An 11784-nucleotide genomic window follows, 5' to 3' on the forward strand; every position below is an offset into this window, starting at 1 on the left:
CTTAACCCCACTTGCCTTGCAAAAACCTAAAAAAAAAAGAATTCCATTAGAGGGGAAAATGAGGGTTGACAGGCAGTGCTTGAACTTCACTCTCATCAGAACTGGTTCATAGAGGGAAGTATATATACAACCAATTGGGCATAAAAATCTGTCTTACCCAACAGGAAAGTAGGAGAGAACCTTAAGTGGAAGGAAAATTGGTGATAAAAGGAGGACAGATTAAGGAATGCATTGGTCACAACCAAAACAAGCTTTTGAGGACGGACAGTGTATAAAAAGAGAGACAGAAGGATAAACAGAAGAAAACAGGATGGAGGGGAAAACAGCAGTTATAACTGTGAGTTTGAATGAGATGAACTCACCCATTTTGTGGAGGAAGATAGCAGAAGACATAAGAAACTAGAACCTAACAACATGCTGTTTGCAAGAAACATACTTGAAATAGACATACTCAGAGTTCCTATTAAGAGCCAGAGTAGACCATTATGCTTCAGCTGAGGGAAAAAAGGCAGGGGTAGAAATAATGACCTCAAACACAGCAAAAAGAAAAAATAGACCTAATTAAAAGATAATTGATTACACTATACTGTGCTAAAAGGTAGCATAAACAATTAAATAATATCAATATTAAACATATGAAGATGAAATAGCTTAGCATTCTTATGCTCAAAGAAAAAGCTAAATGAGTTATAGAAGGAAATGGTAAATCTTTTCTAATAACGGATCTCAGCATTCCCCTTTGAGCGCTAGATACATCTAGCCATAAAATAAACAAGAAAGAAGTTAAAGAGATGACAGAATTTTGTGAAAGTTAGATATGGAGATAACTGAATGAAAATAGAAAAGGATATACATTTTTTCAGCTTGTACATGGTCCCTTAAAAAGTGACCTTGTGTTAGGTCATTAAAAACCTTACTAATACAGAAAAGGCAAAAATATGAAATGCACCCTTTCTGGATTATAATGAATTTAAAATTACATTTGATAAAAGACTTTAGAAGGATAGATAAAAATTTATTGGAAATTAATCCTACAGAATGAGTGGATTAAAGAACAAATCATAGAAACAATCAATAATTTAACTAAAGAAAATGGCAGCACTGAATCAAAATACCAAAACTGGAATGCAACCTAAGTAGTACTCAGAAGAAAATGTACATTTTTAATAAATAAAAATAAATATATAAAATAAATAAAAAAGAAAGAGGCAATCAATGAATTGGGCATGCAATTTAAAAAAAAAAACTAGAAAAGAATGAATTAAAAATCCCCAGTTAATAACAATACAGAAATCTTGAAAAATCAGAAGAGTAAATAATAAAATAGAAAGTAAAAAGCCACAATAATTGAACTAATGAATAAAACTAGTAGCTGGTTGAATGAGAAAATCAATACAATATATAAAGTATTGGTTAGCTTGATTAAGAAAATAAAACCAAATTACCAGTATCAAAAATGTAAAGAATGAATATATCACCAATGAAGATGTAATTAAAGCAACATTGTTGTTCTAATTGTGAACTGAGCTGGTCCAACTATTCTGGAGAACAATTTGACAGTATGACCAAAGGCCTATAAAACTGCATATGCTTTGCCACATCAATACCACTACTAGGTCTGCATCCCAGAGATATCAAAGGAAAAGAAAAAAGATAAAATAAACATTTTTTTCAGCTCTTTTTTTGTGATGGCCAAATAATTGAAAAGCTTTGTGATATCCATAAGTTGGGGAATGGCTAAACAAATATTAGTATGGGATTGTGATGGATAGTATTTGCTAAAAGAAACGACAAGTACTAGGACTAGATTATGCTAACAGCAGCTAAAAAGGAAGTTAAAATTAAAATAAACAAGCAAAGGAGAGAGAACTCAACCGTAGATAAGTACTATAGTGCTAAGGAAGATCAGGGTTCAGGTTCAGAGGAAGATAATGTAGCTAAAAAAATTACTCCTGTTTCAATGAGAAATCTCAAATGCTTCCAGGCACAAAAAGAGTTCTTGTAAGAAATTTAAAAGGACCTTAAAAATCAAGTAAGAGAAATTGAGAAATAAATTAGAAATAAAATAAGAGCAATCAAGAAAGTCAAGAAAACTGTGAAAAGAAAGTCAGTCAATTTGAATTGTAGAATCAAACACTGAGGGAAGAAAATAATTGCATTGGGTGAGGAGATGTAATAATTTTTTTTTGTTTTTGTTTTTACAAGGCAGTGGGGTTAAGTGATTTGCTCAAGGTCACACAGCTATGGAATAACTAAATGTCTGGGATAAGGTTTGAACTCAGGTCCTCCTGACTCCAGGGCTGGTGCTCTATCCAGTATACCTCCTAACTGTCCCTTAGCTGATGATTTTTAAGACTCCAAGAAAAAAGTAAACAAAATCAAAAAAAATGAAAAAATAGAAGAGAAAGTGAAATAACTCATCAGTCAAACAAATGATCTAGAGAGTAGATGGAGGAGAAATAATATAAAAAAGTCAGACTACCTGAAAACTACGATAAAACTACTCTTGATACAATATTATAAAAATTATTATGGAAAACTGTGCTGAGGTTCTTTTCATAGATGTTTTATAAGTTAACTGAGTATGTGTAGGTTGACTTTAAGCCAAGTCTGATGACAAGAAGAAAGCCAAGATATGTAGGGACAGATTATGCCAACAAAATGAGTCATCTTTTGACCATTCCTAATTTGCTTATAAATTTACACCAGTTTTCCCTTGTCAAAAAGTTATTATTTAAAACTATTATGCATATATATATATATATATATATATATATATATATATGTTAGTTCTATATTTGGAATACCAAGTCTTCATTATAGAATTTTGATTCATTGATTTCTTCCCATTTAATCACTTCTTTTCTTATCAGAGATACATTAATTTTATTTGTGCAGAATTTTTTCAAGTTTCATGTAAAGAATATTTTATATTTCATTTTTGTAATTGCTTCTATTTCTTTTTGTCTAAGTTTTTTTTTACCCGTGTATATAATACTTATTGAATCTGTTTCACTTCTAACCTTTTTTTTTTGGTAACATGATCAATAAATTTATAATTCACATTTCAATTTTGAATCTATTGTTTTCCTGGCAATTTGTTCCTAAATAACTTATGTTTTCTAGAAACTACTAGACACTAGTGCATGGAATTCATCTATGGGTTTTTATTCTTTCTTGTCTAGTCTGATCCAGTTATCAAATTCACTGTTTTAAAAAAGAATCAATACCAGATGATTTTGATAATTGTTTTCTTACTATACAGTTAGAGGCCTCTGTGTGGTATTTTCCTTTCTTCCCTATTTCTTTTCATCATTTCACATGATATTTGAGATATCTTGAATATCGAAATAATTTTTATTGACTGTTGTCAAGTTTAATAAAGTTTCTGACTAGTGTAATAAAAACTGTTTAAGTTGCCTAGTCATATTCACTTAATATTCTTCTTCCTATTTCTGTTTTTATTCATTTCTTTAGGGAGTCTCATGTAACTAAATCTATACAGATATACAGTTACTTTGATATGTAAATCTATAGGTAGTTATCCCTTTTGAAGCTTTTCTAAGTTTCGGGTTGCTAGGTGGTGCAGTGGATAGAGCACCAGTCAGGAGAACCTGAGTTCAAATCCGACATAGCTTTTTGGAATTGGGCAACCCACTTTAACTCCATTGCCTTGCAAAAACCTAAAAAGATTGAAAGAAAGAAAGAAAGAAAGAAAGAGAGAGGGGGGGAGGAAGAGAGGAAGAGAGGAAGAATGGAACAAGCTTTTAAAATGGGATTTCCCTTTCTGTTATGACTTTTTTGTAAATTCCTTATTAAAAACATGTAGAATTCATTGTTGAATTCATATTATATAAATTTCAATTTTCCTGGCTTGATTAAAATCTTAGTTGATTTCCTAAGATTTTTCAAGTACAGCATTATATAATGAATTATATAAAAATTATATAATGAACACATAGGGCTCATTTTTTCTTCTGATTACCTTTATGGCTTTGATTTCTTTCTTTCATTTTGTTGCTATTTCTAGTATTTCTAAAACTCGAATGAAACAGGTAAACTTGGGTATCCTTAATTTACAATCAAATTTCTTGAGAAAGTTCCTAGTGTATTACAGTATTATATGATACCTGATTTTATTTAAATGTAGATGCTTTTCATGCAGTTGAACAATGTTTTTCTGGGCCTATGTGTTATAGGATTTTCAGCAGGAAAGAGTGAAATAATTCTACAAAGATTTTTCTTCGTTTATTGAGATAATCATTTAGTTTTGGTGTCTTTCTTTTTATAGTTCTTTTTTTCTAAAATTAGATTCTTTGGAACTTTGATTATAATTCTTTCTTTAATTATAAGGATTAATTTATTGGATAAATTGTAATTTTGTCAGTGGAATAGATTAGATAAAAAAGAAATAGTAATAAATGAGTATAATAATTTATCATTTGATAAATTCAAAGGATCTAGTTTCTGAGGTATGATAGCAGCTTCTGGGACAATTGGAAGAATTTTTTGAAGAATGTAGTCATGGATAACATCTCATGCCCTATACCAAGGTGAGGGCTAAATTTTTATAAGATTAAGTCATAAAAGGTGATATTATAAGCCAATCAGAAGAACAAGGAATGGTTCATCTGTCAGACTTATGGAAAGGGGAACCACTTATGAAAAAAGGAAAGACAGAGAACAGTATAAAATACAAAATGGATAATTTTGATTACATTAAACTGAAAAGTTTATTCACAAATACAATCTTTGCAAGCAAGATTAGAAAGAAAGCAGTATGTTGGGAAAGAATTTTTAGAAGTAGTGTTTCTGATAAAGGATTCATTTCTAAAATATATAGAGAAAACTGAGTTAAATTTATAAGTAAAGAAGTCATTTCCCCAAAAAAGTCAATTCTCACTTTAAGAACTGTGTTGAAAAAGGGCTCTAAATCATTATTGCTTAAGGAAATGCAAATTAAAGCAACTCTGAGATACTTCTTCATACCAATTAGTCTGGCCAATATGATTAAAATTGAACTTATGGGAATGTGGGGAAAACTGATATCAATGCACTTTTGGTGGAGTTCTGAAGTGGGCTAACCTTTCTTGGAGATAAATACACACACACACACACACACACACACACAAACACACAAATATACCTTTTGAGCTAGAAATTCCACTACTTTATCTGTATCCCAAAGATACCACAAAAAGGGTACAAAATACACATGTTCAATAATATAACAGCTCTTTTCATTGTGGCAAAGAATTAGAATTTTAGGGCTTCTCCCACAATTGGGGATAAACGGAACAAATTGTTGGATATGAATGTGATGGAACACGATTATTTTACAAGAAATAATGAAAGGGGAGGATAGGTTGTATAGCGGATAGAGCACCGGCCCTGGAATCAAGAGGACCTGATTTCAAATCCGACCCCAGACACTTCATAATTACCTTGCTGTGTGGCTTTGGGCAAGACACTTAACCCTATTTGCCTTGCAAAAACTTAAAAAAAATAATAATGACACATGGGACTTCATAATAGCCTATAAAAACTTGCATGAAATGATATTCGTGAAGTGAGGAGAACAAAAAATAGCAGCAGAGGGTTATGAACAACTATGATGAACTCATTCAGTTCAGCAATACAGTAGTAAAAACGAATTCTAAAACACTTGTGTTAGAAAATACAATCCATATCCAGTGATGAAATTTTGGAATTTAAATGCAATCCAAAACTTACTATCTTCAATATTTTTAAAGTTCTTATGTGTTATGATATTTTTCTCTAATTTTTTCCACATTTAGATTTGAATCTTGTTTGACAATATAGTTAATATGGATTTCTGTTTAGCATACTTATTCATATATGATCTATACTTTATTTCTTTCTGTCGGGAGAGGGGGTAGTTAAAGGAGGGAGAGAGGAAAATGTGTAACTCAAAACCTTGCTAAAAATAATTGGTGAAAGCTATAAATACACATAATTGGAAAAAGAGATTAAAAATTGCTGCAGTGTATTTGCATAGTATTGTTTAATCTTTTTGTGTCTATATTCATTACTGATGTAGGGCTATAGTTTCCTTTGTTTTATGTTTCCAAAGTTTCATGATTAGGAAGATATTTGCTCATAAAGTGTCCCAGTAAGGGATGGTATACCTTGTTTTTTTAGAATGTTTTGGGAGACTTTGGTACTAATTGTTCTTCCAAAAGCTTGGTAGAATTCTTCTATTGATTCAAAAGGATCTGGACTTTTTCCTTGGAAGCTCCATTATACCAAATTCTATTTAGTTTTCTGAAATTCACTTATTTATTAACTCAATCTTGTCTTTTGATAATTTGAATATTTTATAGTCCAACATTGTTTCCTTTATTCCTTTTTTTCACTGTTGAGTTATCATGAAATTGTTTAGTTTTGTAGTGATTTCACTTCATTCATTTGTTATTTTGTATTTTGGGATTTTGTCCTCCTTTTACAAATTAGCTTAGAAAATGATTTATCTATTTTAACTGCCTTTTCCACGAATCAATTTTAGATTTCATTTATTGTTTTATGTTTTTTAATATATATTTTTCTTCTAATGTCAATATATTTCTAAAGCTTATTTCATTTTTATTTCTTTGTTTGGTTTTTAATGTTTTACTTGCATATTCCATTTCTTTGAGCTTCTCTTTTTCTATTTTCTTAATGGCTGTTTGTAGAAATATGAATTCTTTTCTTAGGATGACTTTAGCATTATCCACGAAATTCTGGTTTATGATTTAGTCAACATTTTCTTTCACATAATTATCATTTGATTCCTATTATTTTACTTTTTCAAATTGAGTTTTAGGGTTTCATTATTAAGACTCTATTTTGATTATTTCCTTTGTGTTTGTAATCCCTGGATTAAAGGCTTTTTTTCATTGCATTTTTGATCTTCAAAAGAGGAATTATGTATTGTTACTTGTTTCATTTGTATGCAATATATTTTTTGCATATACCCATGGTTAATTTTTATAAAAATTTTCATCTGATGCTTTGAAACTTGGAAATGCTTTGCCTAAAACATTTCAAAGAGGCCAAAAAAATCACTTTTCATGTGGAATTGTGGAATTTATCATGATTATTTGGTTTTCATGCTTAAAGCTGATTAAATAAATCTCATATACTTTCTAAATAACAGCAGAGGATAATTTGCCAGGTATATTGTTGAGAAGAATATTTTTGAGCTACAAGTTAAATTTGCTTTAGTCAGAAGTCTTTTCCTTTTTACAAAACAAAACTTTATTTAGTCTTTGACAGAATTAGATGTAAAATCCATTTTAAATTTTCACTATTGAATTTTTGAGTTCCAAATTCTCTTCCATCTGCTGAACATCCTCATTTAGATGACACTCAGTCTGACATAAGCTATACATGTGTAGTTTTGGAAAGCATATTCCCATAGTAGTCATGTTATGAAAGATACGGTAGACTAAAAAATCCGAGAAAGATAATAAATGAATACAGAAAGGAAAGAAGGAAGGAAGGAAGGAAGGAAGGAAGGAAGGAAGGAAGGAAGGAAGGAAGGAAGGAAGGAAAGAAGGAAGGAAAGAAGGAAGGAGAGAGAAGGAGAGAGAATGAGAGAAAAGGAAAGAAGGAAGCAAGAAGAAAGTTTTAAAGGATGTGCTGCAGTTTGTTAAAGGGATGTCCATCAATTGGAGAATGGTTAAGCAAGCTGTGTTTATGATTGTGAAGTAATATAATATTTGTGATATAAGAAATAATGAGGGAGATGATTTCAGAAAAACCTGAGAAGCTTTATTTAAATAGATGCAAAGTAAAGTGAACAAAAGCAGGAGAACATTGTGCATAGTAACAGCAATATTGTAATGATGATCATATGTGATCAACTTAACTACTCAAATCATTAGAACAAACTACAACATTTCCAAAGGACTTATAATGAAAAAAGCTATCCAAGTCTAATGATAGAACAGAAGAATACTGAAGCATGCTTTTTTCACACTAACCTAATTATTCTTAGACTATTTTTTGTAACCTGGCAAGTATGGAAAAATATTTTGCATGTCTTTATATGAATACTTTATATTTTTCTTTCCATTTACACTGGTTGGCAGAGGGGTTTGTGAAAAGGAGAGAAATTGGAAATCAGAAAATTCAGAAAAAAATTTTTATAGCTCAATAAAATAATTTTGGTAGTTTGATTTGTATGGTAGTGAATAAGTAGATTAATTTATGTAGAAATACAAGTAGTAATAGATAAGTTAGTCCCTTAGTAATTGTTATTTTTTCAGTTGTTAAATCTGATTTTATTTCTATTAAAATTGGTTGTCTTATTGCTGATATAGTTTTTACTTTTTCTTGGTAGTTAAAAACTTGGTAGTTATTTAAGTTTGAATTTCTCTTTCTGTCTGTGTTACTGGTCCTTGTTGGAAATGCGATGACCTTTTGGGTTCAATTTGTATCCTGAAAAGTTACTAAAGGTTGTTAATTGCTTTAATACATTTTTAGAAGATTTTCTAGAATTCTTTCCACATATCATCATATCATCTGCAAAAAGTGAGGGTTTTGTTTCCTTGCGGTTCATTCTATTTCAATTTCTTTTTCTTCTCTTAGTCCAATGACTAATATTTATAGTACAGTATTGAATAATAGTGGTGATAATGTATATCCTTCTTTCACCTCTGATATTATGGTGATTGCTTCTGCTTATTAACATTTCATATAATACTTTTTAGTGGTTTTAGATATATGCTGCTTCTCATTTTAAGGAATGCCTCCTTTATATTGATGTTCTTTCATATTTTTAATAGTATTAGATGCTATATTTTGTAAAAAAGCTTTATAAGCATCTATTGACATAATCAATAGTTTTACAATTGATATAGTAAATTATGATAATAATTTTCTTAATATTGAACAAACCTTCGTTCCTAGTATAATGTCTATCTGATCCTTGCGTTTTATCCTAGGAATATCTTACTCTAATTGCTTTGTTATTATTTTATTTAATTTTTTAATATTGTATTTAAAATTTTTGGGTTCAAAAGGTAAATCAGTGTGTAATATTCTTTCACTGTTTTGATTATTTGTGGTTTAGGTACCAACAACATACTGATTAGAAAGAATGATTATATTTTCACATGACTAATATAGAATTAGAATTAATTGTGTTTCAATATTTGGTATAGTTCAATTGTAAATTTATCTGGTCATGTCGACTCTTTCTTAGGAAGTTCACTGATGGTTGTTCAATTTCTTTTTTTCATTAATGGGTTTACATAAACCTTTAATTTCATAGTTTGTTATTCTGTGCAGTGTATTTTTTTTTGTAAATATCCATCCATTTCACTTAGATTGCCAATTTTATTGGCATACCATTTGGGCAAAATAGTCCTGAATTGTTATTTTAACTTCTTTATTGGTGATTAAACTTTTTCATTTTTCAAACTGGTAATTTGATTTTCTTTTTGCTTTTTTCAAACTTGAATTTATTTTATTTTATTTTTTCTTAATTCTACCCAAAAAATAAATTTGAACATTTGCTTTTAAAACTTTATGTTCAAAATTCTCTCTTTTCCTTCCTGCCCAATCCCCTCAAACTGAGAAAACAAATTATTTAATATAGGTTAAAATGTGTTTTCATGAAAAATACTACTACAATATTCATATTGCAAAAATAAGCATGAGTCTTAATGTGAAAGCTGTTAAATCTTGTGTTATCCTCCCTCTGGATTCACAATAATAAAATTATGTCTTTCTGACTCCTTGCAATATTCTCTCATTGAAATAGGTGCTCTGAAATTGGACTATTAATATTGCTGAAAGTTTTGATTTACACATCTCTTTAATGAATTGATTGGTGTATTTTTTCAGTTTTTATTTTGCCTGCAGCTTCTAGAATATCAGTACAGTTTTCCTTGATATTTTCTTGAAAAATTATGTCTAAGTTATTCTGGTCATGATTTTCAAGTTGTACAATAACTTTCAAATTATCTCTCCTAGATCTGTTTTCCAGGTCATTTCCCAAATGACATGTATATCACATTTTCTTCTAGTTTTTTCTTCTTATTTTTTTGTTTTATTGTTTTGTAATTTCTCATAAAATCATCATCTTTTATTTATTAAGAAGTTATTTTCTTCAGTGAACTTTTTTATCTCCTTTCCTTTTGTCACTTTTTCCATTTTAAGGCATTCTTTTTCTCATTGGCTTTTTGGACATCTTTTTCCATTTGGTCATGTATGGTTTTTAAGATGTTAAGTTTTTCAGTATGTTTTAGTACCTCCTTCACCAAGCTTATGACTGAGTTTTCATGATTTTCCCACATCATTCTCACTTCTCTTCCCATGTTTTCCTCTACTTCCTATAATTGACTTTTAAAATCATTTTTGAGTTGTTCCATACTCTGAGACTAATTCATATTTTTCTTGGAGGATTTGGATTCAGAACTTTTGCCTTTGTTATGTTCAGAAAATATAGTTTGAGCCTCCATTTCATCAAAGTAATTGTCTATGGTTGGATTTGTTTTCTTCTGTTGTTTGCTTATTTTCCCAGCCTATGACTTGATTTTAACTCTTTTTTAAGGTGAGGCTCTGCTTCCAGGGTGGAAGATGCATTGTCCCAAGCTTTTGAGGGGTTTTTTAGGTGTTTTCTGGGCCAGCCCCCAACAAGGTGACTGCAAGTTTTCAATTCTTTCAAGATTTCACAAGAGGCTATGCCTCCTCTTTTGGCCTGTGCTATGATGTTTGGATGAACACAAACACTTCTTTCTGCCCTGGAACTGTGAGGAGAGTTTCTGCTTCACTGCAGACAGTAAGCTCTACTGCACTTTTGCTCCTCTTCCTGAGAATGAGATCTCAGACCAAGACCTGCATATGTGTATGGGTGAAGTCATAGAATCCTGGAAGCAACTACTGAGTGTCTCACTAAGATTGCTCCTGGGACCGGGTCTGTACTGAGGCTTGCACTGACTTTCCTACTCACCTTCCCAATTGTACTTGGCAATCTCTGGACTGAGGGATCTAGAAACTCTCACCATCTGGAAGGAGGTGCCCCACAGTCTGTTATTGCAGGGCTGGAGCCTATTTGCTCTGTATTAAACCAGGCTGTGCTGACTGCCTTGTCTAACCCAGATGTGACAGACCCTTCCAAATTGTCTTGGGATGAAAAATTATTTCATTAAGTCTTTTTTGTGGATTCTGTCACTCTAGAATTTGGTTAGAGTCATTAATTGAAAGGTATTTGGAACGGTTTGGAGGAAAGCTTGAGGAATCCCTTCCTTTACTCTGCCACCTTGTCTCTGTCCTCTGTAAAGATACTAATTGAGACAATTAATAGTCAACAAATTCCTAGGCTACAGAATAAATTCTCAATAATCAACAATAATTCAGTTTTATTATAAGAACAATACAAAAGGAGAAAAGGAAGTCTTGTTATAAATAACTATGAAATGCATAAACTATCAGGCATTCAACCTCCCAAAACACACAAAGAAATGAATTCCATAGATTCAATTATAAAATACCAATTTAAAAATATGAACAATCTAAATCCCAAACCCAGTTCATACAAATGTTGCAAAAATGACAATGTTATCAAAATTAAATTATACTTCTAATGTCATGACTATCAAATTACCAAGATAATACTTTACAAACAACAAAATTGGGGAAAGTAAGATATCTAGAATATCAAGGGAAATCATGAAAATAAAAGAACTGCAAAAGTATTTGCAGACCTTCCTTTAAAAGAGTTATTATTCTACTGAAGTAGAATTATGTATCAGGGTCACACCAGTCAGAATACTC

The sequence above is a fragment of the Macrotis lagotis genome, unplaced genomic scaffold (assembly GCF_037893015.1).
Source record: "Macrotis lagotis isolate mMagLag1 unplaced genomic scaffold, bilby.v1.9.chrom.fasta BILBYCTG392, whole genome shotgun sequence".
NCBI classification, from domain to species: Eukaryota; Metazoa; Chordata; class Mammalia; order Peramelemorphia; family Peramelidae; genus Macrotis; species Macrotis lagotis.